We start from the raw sequence: 20,342 nt of genomic DNA, 5'->3' as shown, positions 1-20,342 counted from the left end.
CTCCTCATGGATTCATAGCATAGTCCTAACTTTTGGGGCAGCAAAGACTTCCCCCTCTCCGAACGTGTAAGGAGCTGACTTCTCGCTTGGTATGACCTTTTGCCCACTCCCACCCCACCCCTTTCCCTTTGACCCAGTAGATGCTCAGCTGCACTCCCATGAAAAACTCAGGAGTGTGTGCCAACCGGCACCCATCCCCCCAGAGGGTCATGACCTTCAGTCTAAGAAATGTCTAAAATTGCCAACTATTAACCTAACTAATATTATGGGATTTGGTACCAGACGACATGGAATCTTGATTCCATAGTAACCTGTATGACCTTGGACAAATCAATTAACCTCTCTGGATCTCAGTTTCTTCATCTATAAAATAAGGTGAATGGAAAAAAATTAAAGTGTTCTTTAAACCCTTAATACTTACTTTGATGCCACCTATCCTACTCCTAGGAACCTAACACTTTCCAGAGACCATTATCTGATCCTGAAGATAAATTCCCTGTAGTGCCTACCTAGCTCTGCTTTGTACAAACATACTCCATTGGCTCTCCCATATCATCTTTGGGTGAATTCCCTTCAATGATGCACATGGAAATCCATCCATGCCTATTCGCCCTATGTGATTCCTGTTCATCCACACTATTTACATGTTTACAGGACCTATGATTTCATCTGTGTAGTTCCATCTAGTAGACACTTGATAAATGTTGCATTTAATTAAAATATTCAACTTCTCAGTTTACAACTAAGATAAATGTGTTTAAAAGCTTTTAATATAGCTGCCAAAACCTAATTTCTTTGTTACAGATACAAAGCCCTCATTCAATAAATATTTGAGCATCTACTGTGGGCAAAGTACCTGCTACGTGTACCAAAGGGAATACAAAGGAATAAAATCCAAACCTTTATCTCAAGAAAGTTAAAATTAGGTTGGGGATATAAGATTTATGCACATTGATAAAAGTAATTAGTAGTGCCAGATAGCAAATAAGCTTAGAATTATTGATGTGGCTATAAATGAAATATAAATGATGTGCTTTACTACAGCTTTAGACTGACAATTTAGTATAGGGCAAGGAGTATTGGAGTTAATAAGCCCAGGTTCTAACTGTGCTTAGGCACTAATTATCTCATACGAGGCAACTCACTTTTACTCTCTGGGTCAGAGTTCCCTCTTCTGTAAAATAAAAGAGTTGAACTAGATGATCTCAGATCCCAATGGGCAGCCAACAGGGAGAAGCTGCAACAATCCCTTTCCTCCTCTGTCCTAGTCCCCGCTGCCTGATTCCAACAAACACTGCATGCTCTCTCTTAGCAAAATAGTAACTTTCCTTTACCTCCCTTCCTCCACTAGGCAACCCAGAATCTTTGCTTCAGCTGGGCCCACTCAGCCCTCTTTTATGGATTGGGGACATAGCTGCTCATACCACTGGATGAGTAAGAAGTCGCCAACTATGAAGATGGTGGACTACTGGGCCTTATTCCAAATACCCTACTGCAACAGCCTTCAGACCTCAGACATTGCCATGTGACCTACATATTAACCTGTGTTGTCTCATATTGACCTTTCATTATGTGTTGTCTCCACTAATTAGTATCTGAGCTCCTTGAGAACAGGGACTGTCTTGTTTTCCTATTTGTATCCCAGCACTTAGCACAGTGTACAGTACATAGTAAATGCTTAGTAAATGCTTTTTTCATTAACTCATTCATTCATTCCTAAGATTCTTTCTTACTTTATGAATCTATGATCTCTATTAATGGTACTAACAAAAAATTCTATAGGAGTTCTGAGGGAGGCAGGGTAATTTCTAGCTAGGGTAGTCAGGGAAGGCATCCAGAAAGAAGTGGAATTTAAGTTGGATTTTTCAAGCTTGATTAAGCTTTGGATGAGGTGCAGCATGACCTAGGAGTCAGGAAGAGTGGGATTGAAGTCTTGCCTCTGAAACATACTAGCTGTGATCAAGTCTATCAAACTCTCAATGTACTCAAGCAAGTTTCTAAGGCTTACAAGATAACAGACAAGATTTTCGTCAGTGGAGAGACCCGTGAAATCACAGCTAAGAACCAGAAGAAAAAAAAACCCAAAAAACAATCCAGCAGCTTTAAGGAGAAGTTAAGTATTATAGACACAAAAGCAATCCAATATGTGCTTGAAAGCCTTAATAAAAGATGTCTGAGTCAAAATACTCAGTTCATTTCAGTGACTTGTAAATTTCCATCTGATAAATTTATAAGGGGTTTAGATTCTCTCACCTTATACATTCCTCAAGATTAATGAACTCTTTATCCAAGAAAGATGAGAGCTAACGGGAATTTTTTGACTCTTCCACTCTGACCACAGTGTACCTTCCTGAAAAAAACAGTGAGTGTAAGAAACATTTCCTGTACAATAACTAAACTGAAGCCACCCCCTTTTACAAGCCTATGTGTATGCGTACTTCCCAGTCCAATCAAAGGGAAACAGCACACTCTTAATTAAGACTGTTTTTGGTTATAGTTAAAATGTTTGTGAAACTCATGATCTGTGGTCAGATGCTTAAGCAGTTCAATTGATGCTAAGGAAAGCAATGATTTGTGGGAACCACAGGGACTCCATAGATGCAAGTTAAATATAGTATTTATAGGAACTTCATAGGACAATCATAGAGAAAACGGAAAAGTCATGGTACAGGTTTTTGTGGGCTTTGTATTAAATTTGCTAACAAAGAAGAAAAAATCATATGACCTTTTGTTAGGCATGTTGTAGACAGCATTTTTATTCAAATATGGGTGGTATTAGGCTGAAGTCCCCCTCCACTCTGTGATCATGAATGATACCAGTCACAAGTTAACCTTAATTTTATCCCTCATCCAAAAAGGTCACCTTTGAAGCAGTTCTCAGCCCTGCCATACATCCCAAATTCCGTTCTTTTAGTATTGGCTCAATGTTAGAGTGGAAATAGGAAAGTCATCTTTTCAAAAATATATTATTTCTTTGAATGCTAGAATTCTTACTAGCTATTATCAATCAACTACAAATAAAATCGGTTTCTAAGTCCCTTACCATTTTGTTTTAATTACATACTAAAAATTAATGGCATTTATAATCAATGTGCCAAGGTGACATGATCTAATATTTCACCATTGTTAGTTTCTTAGTATAGCTATTATCAGTTATTAACCTGTGACAATGGGTTTTTTTCCCATACTAGGGGCATGCAAGAATGTTAAAAATCTATTTGAAAGTGGGAAAACATATAGTAAGTTGATAACATTTAGCAGCTACATAGTATTCTATAGTTCTGTATAGATAAACTCTATCTTCTAGGTACTAAGCAATAATGTGATTTAAGTTGGTATTTCCAGTCAATCAGTCAATAAATATTTATTAAGCACCTACTAAAAAGAGGCAAAAGATAGTCCCTGCCCTCCAGGAGCTCACAGTCATTACAATGCAGGGGACAACAAGCAAACAAATGTGTAAACAAGCTTTATACAAGAAAAATGGAAAATAATTAAGGGAAGGAAGACACCAGAATTAAGAGAGGTTGGGAAAGGTTTCCTATAGAAGACCTAAAGAAGCGTACCTCTTTTAGGTCACTGCTGTTTTTCTGGTGTCACAAATTAGAAACACTGGGGACTCAGCTTTTCAGGGTTAAACAGTAGACAAAGTACAAACTGCATTTTCTTCCCACTCTCTGTACTGAGGATCTGGGATTACAATCAAGATACTATAGAGAAATACTACTTTGAAAAACTAGAACTAGGACTAAAGAAATGACAAACCAGTTAGTCAATAAACATTTATAAGCACCTACTATGTGTCAGGTACTGTGCTAAGTGCTAGAAATACAAAAAGAAGCAAAAGACAAGGGGGACAACATGCAAACAAATATATACAAATAAACTATATCCAAAATAAATAGGAAATAATTAATAAAGGGAAGGCACTCGAATTAGCAGTTGGGAAAGGCTTCTTGTAGAAGCTAGAATTTTAGTTGGGACTTGAAGGGAGCCAGGAAAACCAGTAGGTGATGAGGAGGGAGAGCATTCCTGGCATGGGGGACAACCCAGAGCAAAGCCCAGAGTTGAGAGATGGAACGTTTTGTTCATGGTGCATCCAGGAGGTCAGAATCACTGGATTGAAGAATGTGTGGTGGGGAGTAAAGTATAAGAAGACTAGAAAGGTAGGAGGGGACTAGGTTTATGAGAGACTTTGAATGACAGAGGATTTTGTATTAGATCTTGAAGGTGATAGGAAGCCAATGAAATTTATTGAATAGAGGGGTGACATGGTTGGACTCATGATTTAGGAAAATCTGTTTGATGGCTGAATGGAAGATGGACTGGACAGAAGAGAGACGCAGGCAGACCCACCAGCAAGCTATTACAATAGTCCAGGCTTGAGGGAATGAGAGCCTGACCGAGACTGGTGGCAGTGTGTCAGAGGAGAGAAGAGGTGTATTTGAAAGATGTTGCAAAGGTGAAATTGACAAGACTTGGCAAAATCTTGGATATGGAGGATGAGAGACAGTATGGCTCTAGCTAGGATTACTCCTCGATTGTGAGCCTGAGGTACTGGGAGAATGGTATTGTCCTCTGTAATAATAATGAAGGTAGGAGAGATAGAGGGTTTGGAGAAAAAATAACAAGTTCAGTTTTGGATATGTTGAGTTTAAGATGTCAACTAGATATCCAGTTTGGGACATCTGAAAGTCAATAGAAGATAGAGATTTGAGGTCAGCAAAGAGCAGATTTGAGAATTTTCAGCATAGAGATGGTATTAAATCTGTGGGAGCTGATCAGATCACCAAGTAAAGTAGTATAAAGATAGGAGAAAAGGGCCCAGGACAGAACCCTTCTGGGATAACTATGGTTAGACAGTGTGATCCAGAAAAGGAGATTGAGAAGGAGCAGATAGATAGGAGAACTGGTAGAGAGTAGTGTACCAAAAATCTAGAGAGAAGAGAGTACCAAGGAGGAGAGGGTGATAAGCATTTTCAAAGGCTGCAGAAAGGTCAAGGAGAATGAGGATTAAACATAGCCACTGGATTTGGAGATTAAGAGATAATTGGTAACTTTAGAGAGAATAGTTTCAGTGGAATGATGGGTTGGATTTTAAGGCACTAAGAAGAAAGTGAGAAGAGAGAAAATGGAGGAACCTATGGTAGACAGCCTCTTTTAAGGAGTTCAACCACAAAGGACAAGAAAGATATAGGTATCTAGGGTGGCTAGGTGGGGAAGTGGATAGAGTGCCAGGCCTGGAGTAAAGAAGGCTCTTCTGGGGCAGCTAGGTGGCAAAGTAGATAGAGTTCTGGCCTTGGAGACAGGAGGACCTGCGTTCAAATCTGGCCTCAGACACGTGACACTTACTAGCTGTGTGACCCTAGGCAAGTCACTTAACCTCATTTGCCTCAGTTTCCTCATCTGTAAAATGATCTGGAGAAGGAAATGGCAAACCACTCCAGTATCTCTCCCAAGAAAACCCCAAATGGAGTCATGAAGAATCAGACAAGAACGATAATTTCACATATTATTTTATGAAGTCAGCTAGGTAGCATATTGGCCTAAACTCAGGAGTAGCAAACCAATCCAGTAACTTTGCCAAGAAAACCTCAAATTCAGTCAGCGACATGACTGAAAAATGACTTAACATGATTTAAATGACTTAACTAACTCCAGTTAGTGGAGATCGAAGGATCAAGTGAGGGTTTTTTAAGGATGATGGAGACACAGGTTTGTAAGCAGTAAGAAAGCAGCCAGCAGACAAGCCAAACCATTAATCCAAAAGACTAAAGGTGAAATATGCCACTCACCTCTTGCCAAAGAGGTGATAAATTTAAAATGCAGGAAGAGATATATTTCCTGACATGGTCAATGTGAGAATTTGTTTTGCTAGACTATGCATGTTTATAATGAGGATTTTATATTTCATTTTTTTTAATTTGTTCAAGTGGAAGTGACAGATTATTATATTTAAAGACAAAGAAAAATAAATGTTCAGGCCACCAAAAACTTTATAGTGGAGTCAACAATACTCTTCCAGTTTCTAGTGGCTAAGGAGAACTTAAATCAGACACCTCCTCCTACATCCTCAATGTGGTCAATCTCTAAGAGTCATCACCAGTCATCCTGATCTATATCTTGCCACCGGACACAGATGCCTCTGGAGGAGAAAGTGAGGCTTATGACTTTGCATAGCCCTTTCTCACTTTAATCCAATTCACTTGCATGTCATGGCAGCACCTTCCAGATGTCATAGCCCTCTTCAAGAATACAGGACAATCAGGGGCATCTAGGTGGCGCAGTGGATAGAGAACCCGGCCCTGGATTCAGGAGAACCTTAGTTCAAATCCAACCTCAGACACTTGACATTTACTAACTGTGTGACCCTGGGCAAGTCACTTAACCCCATTGCCTTGCCAAAAAAAAAAAAAAAGAATAAAGGACAAACAACAACAACAATAATCTCTAAGACATGGTAAAGATGCTAAAAGATAAGTTATGCTGTAGACCTGAATCATGGAGAAATAATCAGTCAATCAATCAGTAAGCACTTATTAAGTGCTTACTTTGTACCAGGTACTGTGCTAAGTGCTAGGAATAGAAAGACAAATCGGAAACTAGACCCTGCCCTCATAGAGCTTGCAATCAAGAGACTTTTCCTAGGAAGCAGGCTGGAGAGTGGGTGGGGGGGGTGATGGAAAGGCAAGTTAAAACTGGTTTGGGGTTTAAGACACTACCATCTATAGCATTTTGCCGTAGTTTCTCCTATACCAAAACATTTGTTCACCTTGTAGCCCTATACCAAAATATTTGCTCACTTTGTAGACCCTACGTCATGTGTTTCCTTTGGAAGAACCAAGTAGGCATAGAGAGAATGGAACAGTCCTGAAATGAAGGACTATGTGAAAGAGGCTCAGGGAGCAGGCAGCTCATAATTTATGACAGCCCCTCCTTGAGCCAGCTGAAAAAACAATAGCTCTAGCTCACAAGCAGCGGGGTAGTCTTGTTTGTGTTAATGTTGCTGAATTATTTGCTTACTTCTCAGCATCCTGCCCTGCCTTGGAGCCTTTGACAATTCTTTTAGTATATTAATTCACTTTCTCTTTGTAGATTCTAGAGGCAACAAAAATAATTGGCACTGCTCTCGATAGCTTACTGGTTCCACTGAGAAATGCCAACATTTTAGAAAAGGTGAAGTAGGGAATGGCAGCCTAGCAGGGGGACTTCAGGGTGGGAGCAGACATCCTCGGCCCTCTTTACTATGGAAAGAGAATAGCATTTTATATGTCCCAGATGTGGTCCTGGTCTGTACAACATCTGTGAGTGCATTTCATTAAATAATGAACCAGACCATGAATGAGTAACTGAGAGAATTTTTTAAAGTATTCATTTAAATTCAGCTCAGTCAATTACCTAATTATAATTAGTGTGGCAGACCATCTTCAAATATAAAATAATGCATAATATAATGTTTATTGTTATTAGAGTCTAATATGAAGACAATTCATTTCCATTCTCTATTGGGGGAGGGGGGGCGGTGTACATTTTTGCTTTCAAACTTTTACTTACTGAAAACGTCATCACAAAAAAAGAGCTGGGCTTCTGCACTTAGTCCTATTGCATTTGGAATAGCAATAATAATAATAACTCAAATTTATATAATCCTTTAATTAAGTTTTACAAAGACAATTCTGAATCCTACCAGGAAACTGACTTCAGATAGAAAAGACAATTTAAAGTCTTCATAGTCTAGTGGGAACATACTGATCAGGCTGTCCAATATTTTAATTCAGCCAAGTTGACTGTGTGTATATTTCCTTCTTCACCATGTAATAAAAGTACTGGGAGAGAAGAGAGCCTCATCAGTAAAATAAGGGGATTGGAACAGATAATTGCTAAGGTATTGCCCAGCATTAATTGCTGAGTCTATGAGGAATCAATCACTCAAAATGTATTTATTGAGTACCTGCTACATGCCAGATGCTTTCCTAGACTCTAGAGATGCAATGGGGAGAAAATGAAACAGTTCCTGCCCTTAAGGATCTTATATTCTATTGTGGGAAATATGTACAGATAAAAATATATGTGTGTGCATACCTATATATATACAATACATACATATGTGTATAAATATATGTACATACATGTAAAGTAGATAAAAAGTGGGGGACAGCTAGATGGCATAATGGATAGAGCATTGGGCTTGAAATCAGGATGAAATCTAAATGAATTCAAATTTGGCCTCAGATGCTAGCTGTGTGACCCTAAACAAGCTGATACTACCTGTGTCACTTTTCCCAATTTGACACAGTTTCCTCATCTATAAAATGAGCTGGAGAAGGAAATAGCAAACTATTCCTGTATCTTTGCCAAAAAAATGCCAAATGAAGTCACGAAGAGTCAGGAATGACTGAAACAACACAACAACAAAAATAAAAAGTATGAACTGTGACCCCAAATGCCCCCTTCCCTCCCCCTCCAGCCCTCACCCCTAGGTCTCTGGGTTTGGTCAGATTAGATCTTGTTCTGGGGGATGATCCTTCTATATTCCGTATGCCAGAATACCAAAGGAAAACTCCAGGGAAATCTCAATACAGCTTAAATATGCTTCTATCTGAGATGTCCCCAAAAGTGAGTCCCAGCTTTCACATAAGCATTTAATGTACAATATGGGTATTGGATTTGGGCCAATGTGGTTAATGGCAGTCCCTTTACTGACTATGTAGCAGAAATTTTGGGTGCCTTCAGAAAGCACCAACTAATCGGAGCCATGGTGATTCATTCAGCTCCTTTCTCCTGGTTTGACCTTTCTGACATCCAAAGAGAAACAATGCTGTAAGGGAAAGGTCTCCACGCCTTCCGCCCTCTGAAGTTGACATGTAGCCAGCCCCATAACCCTCCTTTGACGTCACCTTTTGTTATTTTCCATTTGAGGTGAAAGAGGTGAATCTGGAAGCTTCCACTTTACAAGTTTCAACAGGTCAGAAGAGTAAGCCTCCAGGAGTCTGAGAGTCTTAATCTATACTAGGTGTTACAGCCAGTCCATCTGATAATAATGATAATGATAATAATAATAGCTAACATTTACATAGCACTTACTATGTGTCAGGCACAGTGCTAAGTACTTTACAATTATTATCTTGTCTAATCCTCATAACAGCCCTGGGATGGAGATGCTATTATTATCCCCATTTTACAATTGAAGAAACCAAGGCAAACAAAGGTAAAGTGACTTGCCCAGAGTCACACAGCTAGCAGTATCTTAGCTAGAATTTGAACTCAGGTCTTCCTGATCCCAGACCCAGCACTCTACCACTGAGGCACCTAGCTGCCCTGTATCAATACCCCAAGGCAAAAAAAAAGTGAACTTGTAGGAATGACATTTGGGACTCTCACCAGCAGGAGTTGAAATAAGGACTTATCCAGCAGTCATGACATATCAGGATTTGCACCTGGCGGAGCCAATGTTGTATAGAAATTATGTTGAATCTGAGCCTACTCTCCCCAAAGACCAAGATAGTATAGCAGAGAGTAGGGGGGAGGGGAAATGACAATGTTTGTTTTTGTTATATCTTTGAAGTAAATATCATTTTGCCAAAGCTAGTAATTAAATGGAACTGGGATAATAGTCACTGACTAAAGATTGAGGAAACATAACCAGTGAAGTTTCCAGCCAATAAATAGCATTAGAGAAGGGACACTCCACGCCCTTCAAAGGATCCCCTTGAATCTTGAGAGGAAGAGGTAACTAGCCTCACTTTGAGTTCCCAGAGAAAACCTCCCCAAAGGGTTGGGAAGGATAAAAATGAGCATAAAAATTACACCCAAGAAAGAGTCTGGTAAGGCTGTCCTAAAAAGGTCCTTGTGTCTTCAACTTTTCAGGATGGTCACTAGGAGGAGCTGCAGTAGACAGTCATCTCAGCCACAGAGGTGGGGAATTGTTTCAGTGACGGCATTCACAGCAGGCCCAGGCTAAACCTTAGTTAACAACAACTATTCCATGATGGTTGCAGCTTCCAGGAACTCAGGAGCTTTCACCTCATGAGATAAAGGCTCAATGTCCTTCACTTTTGTGGTTGTCCTCCTCCAAATGTTCTCTAGCTATTCTTACACTGTCATGCTCAAAACTGAACCCAATATTTCAGATGAAGTCATGTCCTTATTCTTAGAAGCTGTGTCTCTCTTAAATATAATCCAACATGGCACTAGCTTTTTTTGGCAGCCATATTTCATTAATGACTTATATTGAGTTTGCAGTCTATGAAAACCCCTAGATCTTTTCCAAATAAATTTCCTCCTGTGTTGAATTTATTTTTCCAGTTTTTTCCAGTGGTGCTCCTTTCCACATTCCTCTCTTCCAAAAGACGAGAACCCTGTGAGAGGTAGTGCAGGATTATGGGAAATGAAATGGATTTAAATCAAAAGATCTGAGTGAAGTCCTGCCTATGCTACTCATAAGTTGTGTGACCTTTACTGAACCTCAGTCTTTGCCTTGTAAAATGAAGGGTTTGGACCAGATCATCTTAAAAATATCTTCCGGCTGTAAAGTTCTATGATGCTATATATGGCTGTCCAATGTCTTAGTCAACAAAGAAGTTGAAACTTTTTATGGGAGCAACATAGGAATTTTATAATTCTATTAAAATTTAGGATTTTTCTGAGTTATTTTAAACAGCCTAAAGCAAAGGATTCTTGGATAATAAAATTCTACATAAATGAAAACATTTATGTATTCCCCCTTAACTCCATTATCATCTGCAAATTATACATTACATTTTAACAAATAAAATCAGCCGGAATCAACCAACACATCTTTCTTTGCCATCTGCTTTTCTTAATTAATGCTTTTAACGCCTCTCTTCTTTCAAATCATATTAAAATATTGAGTAATTTCATTTCAATGACTTTGGAGTATATGAAAAAAAATTTAAGTGTTTTTTCATATAAATTCAACAGAAGTTATGATTGTGTAATTATATAGTCTTTTATTTTTAGAAAGGTTTATAATTATTCACTTAAGGGGAAAAAACCCAACTCTAATAGCATATAACTTTACACTCTTGGAAACTCACCCCCCCCAAAAAAATACATACATAAACAAAAGAGTACAAAATGTTTTGGGGGGTTTTTTTATAGGAGTCCCACTGCTTTTGTAAAATAAAATCTTCAGAAGCGCTGTTAATTGAGAAAAATGCCCATCTTGAGTATGCTTTTGATTTAATGCTCATTTGCTTTTGATATGATACAATAGATCTCGTTTGAATAATCAGTCAATTTAGCCAACCCTCAGACATAGAGAAGCAATACAAGACTCAATTTGCTCTACTGAACAGCTATGCATACACGTCTGTAATTCTGCCGTCTGTGCAAGGGAGCTTATTTGAACACAGTCAGGGCTACTGTTGACAAATTGTCTAGTAAAAGAGCAGAAGGAGGATTATTTATTCATTGAAGAATGGCTCTGCAGAACAGGCCCTATTCTGACAAACCCCAAATAAGTGGTTAATTTAGTCAAGTCAATCAAACAACAGGTTAATTCATTTTTTTAAAAAGTCAATTAATCCATTTGTAAGCTGAACAGTCAATTCAGTAAAAAGAAAAAAAAAAGAAAAAAGAAAACACAATTGATCTGTTCACTCCACATTGATATAACCTCAAAAGAAACAATGTTTTCTCTATGAATTATTAGACAAAGAATTTTTCACATAAAAAAAACCTGTTCATTCATCATATTCTGTCCCTTAGCTGAGGAAGCTGCATGCTAATGTGAAAGATGCAGAAACATTACTCTAATGCAATCTGACATTACCGCTTGATGAAATTCATTTATGTGCTGAATCAATTGGGCAATGCCGTACATACCTAGAAAAATTCTCCTTGAACTTTGAAGGCAATTAACTGTTCCTGTAACAGAAACTCACTTTTACACAGCACTTTGAGGTCTGAAAAGTACTTTTCTCATAGTTACCTTGTAAAATGAGTATTTTATGTATTATAAAGGTGTATGTGTTTTATTTTATGCATTTAAAAAACATTATTCTGAGAAGGAGTCAGGTTTTACCAGACTGCCGAAGGAGTCCATGACACACACACACAAAAAAAGATTAAGAACTCTTGTCTTTGAAGCACAGGGAGAAAATTAAGATTTTAAGAAAAATTTTGAAACAAATGAAATATGTTTGTAGTATTTTCCCTTTCTGCACCTCTCCCACACAGTCTTCCTAAAGAGGATTAAGAGGGATCCTTTCTAGGAAGGTATTTAATATAGAGCAACTATTTATTTCCACTACTACAAAAGAAATGCTTACAATAAAGACTCATAAATGTACATTGAGAAATACTTAAAGCATGAAACAATTAACCATAATTCCATAATTAACCATAATTTTATACTTTCCTGGAAGGTTGATTCTTAAAATAACAAAATATTCTAAAATCAAAATAAATTAAAATATCAAACATATTCTTAAAATATCAGAATAGGAGACACTTTGTGGGAATGCTAAACAGGTATTTTACTTTCACCTCAAATCAGTACTTCTGACGAATTCACTGCAGGTCTATATCCTCCGTATGGATTGGATTTATCTTCCTGGCAGTGATCATCTTCTCCTCTGAGAAATTATTTCAGGATTACTTACTACTGGGCAAGTAGCAGCACCCAAGCCCGCAAGTTCCTCATCTCTCAGATGTTTGAGATAATTTATATAGAGCTTTAAGGTTTGCCAACCGTTTTACAAATTCCATCTCATTTTATTGACGCCACCAAAGCTAAAAGCATCCATCTCACGGACTCCATTCCTGTGATCCATGAAAGAAGGGCAAAGCAGAGAGGTAGTCAGAATTTGGAGCCCAGTCTCAAGACGACACCTGTGTTCACCACCACGTGCACAACCATCATTATTGAAGAAGTGGTATTGGGGCAGCTAGGTGGCACAGTGGATAGAGCTCCAACCTTGGAGTCAGCAGGACCTGAGTTGAAATCTGGTCTCAGACACTTGACACTTTCTAGCTGTGTGACCCTGGGCAAGTCACTTGACCCCGACTGCCAAAGCAAAAAAAAAAAAAAGAAGAAGTAGTATTGGTAGCTATTTGTTAGATCTGTATTTTAACTCATTACACTTGCCAATTAGGTGCTAAGCTGAGTTCTTTTTTACTTGCTCAGTACTAAACTTCAGGTCCCCGGGAAAAGCCTGTACAGTCCCATGCTAGTTAAGGCTCTGGTCAGAGAAGTATATTCCAAGCGCTCTTGTTCCTTCAAAATGGATGATATCAAGCTAGAAAATGGAGAAATTTCCTAACTTCCAAAAAGTTATTATCTGGAAATGTATATTTTAAGATAGACTACTGATAAAGAATAGAATCTGAAAAATAACCCAGGGTATAGAACAGGTTTATCAGTGTGAATGTTAGTAATTGTGGGGAAAATGCTATCTTTATTACCTTTTCATCGCTGAGGGAACATTAAGAGAAGGTATTTAACCACAGATTAGGGCCAGAAACCACACAGATCTGAAACTGACAAAAGCCAATTCAGAACCCAGAATACTTTGTACTGAACATTTATACCTTAACATTCATGCTTAAGACTGTTAAGACTTAAGCAACTTAAATGAATAAAATCTTTAACACCCACATATTTTCCCCTTCTTAACCGTGATACAATAACAATGTGACTCTGTCAACAAACATTTATTAAGGGCATACTATGTACCAGGAACTGTGTTAAATGCTGGGGATAAAAAAAAAAAAAAGAAGAAGACAGTCCCTGCCCTCAAAGAAGCTTACAGTCTAATGGGGAAAGACCATATATAAAAGGATATTGAAATGGGGGGGGAGTGACACATAGGGAGGGGAGAAGGTACTAGGCAGTAGCATGATGGAGAAGTTCAAAAGAGGGCATAGCTGGGTAGCAAATGAGGAATGGGAAATGCAAGGTGCTCAGATTAATGAGGCTGTGAAGGACTTGGAAGGACAACTGGTGGTATAAAAATCCATTGATAACCATGTCCCATGTCAGTTTTTTAAAACTTAAAAGCTCCATGTTAGGTTGATGATCAAAGATGATTATGTCAAGAAGTCTTAGAAATCTTAGAAATTAAAAGTGAGATTAATAAAATTAAGTGTAAGAAAACCATTGAATTAATAAATAAAACTAGGAGTTGGTTTTATGAAAAAACCTATAAAATAGATAAACTATTGGCTAATATGATTTTTTAGAAAAAGAAGACAATTCACTAGTATTAAAAATGAAAAGTGACCCTGGGCAAGTCACTTAACCCTGATTGCATCAAAAAAAAAAAAAAAAGAAAAGGGTGAATATACCACTTACAAAGATGAAATCAAAGCAATTATATGGAGTTATTTTGTCGAATTATATGCCAATAAATTTAACAATTTAAGTGAAATGGAAGAATATTTACAAAAATATAAACTATCAAGATTAACAGAAGAGGAAATAGAATATCTAAATAGACCTATTTTAGAAAAAGAAATTGAATAGGCCATAAATGAGCTTCTTAAGACAAAAGCACCAGGACCAGATGGATTTACAAGTGAATTCTATCAAACATTTAAAGATCAACTAATTCTAATATTAAATATATTATCTGGAGTAATAGGCAAAGAAGGGATCCTACCAAATTCTTTTTATGAAACAAATGTGATACTGATATCTAAACCAGAAGGAGTAAAAACAAAGAAAATTGTAGACAAATTTCATTAATGAATATGGATGTAAAAATCCTAAATAAAATACTGGCTAGAAGATTACAACAATATATTACAAAGATTATACATTATGACCAAGCAGGATTTATACCAGTAATGCAGGAATGGTTTTAACGTGAGGAAAACTATTACCATAATTGATTATATCAATAATAACAGTAATAAAAATCATGATTATATCGACAGCTGCAGAATAAGTTTTTGATACAGTACAACACTCATTTCTATTAAAAACACTTGAAAGGATAGGTATAAATGTATTTTTCCTTAAATTTACTAAAACCATCAGCAAGCATTATTTGTAATGCGGATAAGCAAGAAGCCTTCACAGTAATATCAGGTGTGGATCAAGGATGTTTACTGTCACCAATATTATTCAATATTGTATTGGAAATCCTAGCGATAACAATAAGAGAAGAAAAGAAATAGAAGAAATCAGAATGAGCAATGAGGGAATAAAACTGTCTCTTTTTGCAGACAATATGATGATATGCTTGGAAAATCCTAAAGATTTAACTAAAAAGTTAGTTAAAACAATTGTTATTGTTGTTTGTCTTTTGTTCTTGAAGAGGATCTTGACAATCAGGGAGGTGATGTCATGACATGCAAGTGAATTGGATTTAGGTAAGGGAGGGCCGTGCAAAGTCACCAGCCATACTTTCTCCTCCAGAGCCATCTGAGTCCAGGAAGGAGATATAGCTCAGGAAAACTGGAGACAGTTCCAAATGCAGTGGGAGACAATGGCCTTTTTAAGCTAAGGTCTTTAACAAGTCTCAGTTTGACTGAGGCAATGCCCATTCAGTGATTAAGGCTAGGTAAAAAAAGGAGCAAAGAATGACCTCTTCACCTAATCAAAAAAAAAAAAAGAAGAAGAAAAAAAACAACAGCTAGGAGGGGAAGACCTTCAGGGTTTCTGGCCAAAATAGAAACAATTGCTATTTAAGTTCACTCTGAGCCAATCGGGGCCCAAACAATGACCAAGTCGGGTTGGCCTGGGACCTATTGTTGTCAAATCAATGAGAACCTGAGTGATTTGGATTTAAGGCATGGTCCTTAAGGGAAAAAAAAGTTTCAGAGATCAAAATTTCCATTCCTTTGGTCACAGAACCAGCAGGTAAGGGTATGAGAGTTATGTCAGGGGTGGGAAAGCCCTCTAGATCCTCAAGTGTGGCCACAGGTTCCCCACCCCTACCCTATGTGGACATGGAAAAGAAAAGAAAACAAAACAAAACAAAGAAAAGAAAGAAAAGAGAAAAGGAAAGAAAAGAAAAGAGAAAGGAGCTGAGATACCCAACCGACCAGTTCCTGTTGGGTGCCCAGTGGGGCAACTCCTCGTTCTCCTCACAGAGGTCGTTGTTTGTCCTTTGTTCTTGAAGAGGTCCATGACATCAGGGAGGTGACACCATGACATGCAAGTGTCATTTTCTTGTTGCATGGAAGTAAACCCTCACAAATCATTAGCATTTCTATATATCACCAACAAAACTCTGCAAGAAGACATAGTAAAAAATACTCCATTTAAAATAACTCTAGACAGTATAAAATATCTGGAGCATAAAATGCCAAAACAAACACAGGAAATATATGAACAAAATTATGAAAAACCTTTTATACAAATAAAATCAGATTTAAATAATTGGAGAAATAGTAATTGTTCATGGGAAGGCAGGGTCAATATAACAAAAATGACAATTTTACCTAAAGTAATCTCTATATTCAGTGCCATCCCAATTAAATTACCAAAAATTTATTTTACTGAGTCAGAAAAAAATAATAAAATTCATTTGGAAGAACAAAAGATCACAAATATCAAAGGAACTAATGAAAAAAATGTAAAGGAAGGAGGTTTAGCAGTAGCAGATCTTAAACTATATTATAAGGCAGTAATTATCAAAACTATCTGGTACTGGCTAAGAAATAGAAAGGTAGATCAGTGGAAGAGAGCAGATATACAATCTACAAGAAGTAAATGACTATTGTAACCTTGTGTTTGACAAGTGTAAAGATTTACGTTTTGGGGATAAGAATTCATTATTTAGTTTAAAAAAAAGTTGAGAAATCTAGAAAGCAGTCTGGCAGAAATTGGGCATAGACCAATATCTTACACCATTTACCAAGATAAGGTGGATACACGACCTAGATATAAAGGGAGACAATACAAGACAATTTGAAGAACATGGAACATATGACTTCTCAGATTTATCAATATCTTTTGACTGAAACACCACTACTAAGTCTGAAGAGATAAAAAAGAGGAAAAGTACTTGTATGTAAATATGTAAATATATGTGTATATGTGTGTCTATATGTATACCTCATATATATATGTACATATATATGTATATCTTAGTTCTTTTTGTGGCAGCAAATAAGAGTGTACTCATCAATTGGGCGATGGTTAAACAGATTATGGCATAGGATTATAATGGAATACTATTGTGCTGTAAGAAATGCTGAAAAGGATAGTTTCAGAGAGACCTGGGAAGAATTGTATGGACTGATGCAAAGTGAAGTGGGCAGAAACAAGAGAATAATTTATATGGCAACAACAATATTGTAACAATAAATGCAACCTGGAAAGATTTAAGAACTCTGACCAATGCAATGACCAACCATAATTCCAGAAGACTCGTGATGAAACATGCTACTCACCTCCTGATGGAGAACTGATGGACTCAGGGTGCAAATTGAAACATTTTTTGGACATGGTTAAGCAGCTAGGTGGTGCACTAGGCCTGGAGTCAGGAAGATTCATCTTCCTGAATTCAAATCTGACCTCACTTAAGCTGGCTGTGTGACCCTGGGCAAGTCACTTAACCTTATTTGCCTCAGTTTCCTTATTTGTAAAATGAGCTGGAGAAGGAAATGGCAAACCACTCCAGTATCTTTGTCCCAGATGAGGTCACAAAGAGTCAGATACAACTGAAATGACTGAAAAATAACAAAAAAATGCAGGAATTTGTCATTTGTTTTGTTTTACATGTTCATAGACCAGATATCAATTCCTCAGGAGCAGACAGACCCCTAAACCCCAAAGTTCAGTTCTTTCCTCTCAGTTCATAGGGGAATGGCGAGGATAATCTGTCCATGATTTTTTTTTTTTAATCACAGCAAAACCCTTCCAGTAGACCAATGTTCACACTGGTTACTAGACTTCCTATTGAGGAAAATTCTGGAAACTCGTTGTATAAAGGGAGTCTCCTCCCACATTCCCAGAAAACAGCCTGATTAGTTTAGTCCAGAACAGACTGTTAGAGATGGAAGGGTGTTAGCCTCTCCTAGGCATGAATCATTGCATCAGAGATCTCAAGCTAGAAGAGACCTCAAAAACCATTTAATCCAATCTCCTCATTTTACACATGAGGAAACTGAGTCATAGAAAGACTAAGTGACTTGTTCTACTTTACACAGGTATTAAGTATCAGGGATGGGATTTGAAACAATGTCCTTTTTTCTCCTCAAGGTCAAAACTAATCCTTTTTAAATTCCCCCACCCCAGCTTTCTCCAACCTCCCACAACCAGACAGGCTTTTAGCTCTTTTACTGTCCAAAGCTCTGAGGGAAGGGCATTGGTGTATTATTTAAATAACAAAATGATAGAGCAATAACATTTCAATACAATATAAAAATGTCCACATTCAGGCAGTACTCAGATGATAAATGGATTGTATTCTAAAAGTTCATTTGTCAAAGGATATTTGGAACTTGGGAGAACATTCTCCTATAGAAAGTGTTATAAATAGTGGTTAGTTCCTGGGTAGCCAGTAATAGCCTATTTAAACCATAATATAGATTAACTTTAGTACTAATGTAACAAACCTTGAAGAAGAAAAGGAAAGAAAATTTTTCTCCTCTTAGTCAGGGAATCTTAACCTGGGGGTCCACTAAACTTTTTAAAAAAAATTTGGATAACTATTTTTATATATATATATATATATACACACACACACACACACACACACACATACATATACATATGTATATATGTGTACATATGCACATGTGTACATATGTACATGTGCACATATGTATATGTGTATGTATACACACACGCATGCACGTGCACATGTGCACATGCACACACAACTATACGCATATGTGTGTACATGTATGTGTATGTGTACATGTATGTGCACGCATGTGTGCACGCATGTATAATTGATTTATTTGTAATTCTATGAATTTGACTTTATGCATTTAAAAAAAAAAACATAATTCTGAAAAAGGGTCTATAGGCTTCACTGACCACGTAAGGGGTCCATAATGCAGAAAAAGGTTAGGAACCTTTGCCTCAAAGGCACAGTGCCTGATTTAAGTAAAATTTTGAAACAGATGAAATGTGAATTTAGCATACTTCCTTTCTACACTTCCCCCACTTTCCATTCCCTCTTTCTTCAAGCCCTTTAGTGTCCTCAAGCCGTCCTAATCCCTCCACTGCTTCTTTCTTCTGGGCCTGCCTTATTCTTCAGTTCCATGATGCAAAATTATTAATCTTCCCTCTCTTCTCATACAGTCAAAACTCTCATTCAGCTTTCAACTGTGGTGACAGACAAGATCTTTAAGTAAGAGGGGTTAAATGGAGAAGGGGGTGAGGAGGAGGAAGAGGAAGGAAAACTAGTAAAGATGACAGAGACGGATCAGTTAGAGAGGTAGGAGACTGAGGATGAAACTGCATCATAGAATCCAAAGCAAGAGAGAACTTGAAAAAAGAAAGGCAGTATCCACAGAGTCATTATTGCAGAGAGATCAAGGTAAATTAGTACTCCAAAAGGGTCACTGTGTTTACAGGTAGGAAGTGATTGTTAACCCTTTAAAGAAGTATTTCTGTTTGGTGGTAGGATGAAAATCCAGTTACAGAGGGTGCAGATGAGGAAACTCAGGCAAACAGGGATTAAGCCACTTGCCAAGGTTGACATAGCTAGTGAGTGTCTGAGGTCAAATGCAAACTCAGGTCTTCTTGACTCCAGGCCCAGGGCTCTATCTACTGAGCTACCTCGCTGCTCCTTTAGTTAAATAGGGGAACAAATCATTTCCCAAGACTTGGCTATTGGACAGAACTGGGGTAGTAAGGATATTTGAAAAGGTTGCGAATGACTATTAGAGGGAATCAAATAAAGCGAGCATTTCCATATACATAGTAGAACAGAAAAAGAAAATTATACATGAAGTTGCAAGACTCTATAATGTACAACTTGCTTTTCTTTTTAAGTTCAACCTGTAGCTTTCAAAACTCTCTTGCTTGACTGTACTTCTTTTTGGTCTTCTTTCTATTCTCTCTTCTGTATTTTTGTACTGTAGGAGATATAAAAGAAATAGAAGGCCATGGTCTCTGCCTTCAGAGTGTTTATAATCATTATGGGTAAGCAAGACTTAGTTACCAACACAACATGTGAAGAGCACTGGATTTGGGAATCAGAAGATCTACTGTACCATTTACTAGCTGAGCGACTAGAAAAGTCATTTAGCCCCAGTTTCCTCATCTGTAAAATAGGGGTAATAATACTCATGTTACCTACTTCTCTGGGTTATTGTGAGGTTGTTAAGAGAATCAATGTAAAGTGCTTTGAGAACATTAAGTGCTATAAAGGTATGAATTTGCCTAATAATAATTTTATCCTTCAAAAGTT

The sequence above is a fragment of the Vombatus ursinus genome, unplaced genomic scaffold (assembly GCF_900497805.2).
Source record: "Vombatus ursinus unplaced genomic scaffold, bare-nosed wombat genome assembly UNPS02014789.1, whole genome shotgun sequence".
NCBI classification, from domain to species: domain Eukaryota; kingdom Metazoa; phylum Chordata; class Mammalia; order Diprotodontia; family Vombatidae; genus Vombatus; species Vombatus ursinus.
Note: the sequence above shows the minus strand (reverse complement) of the source record.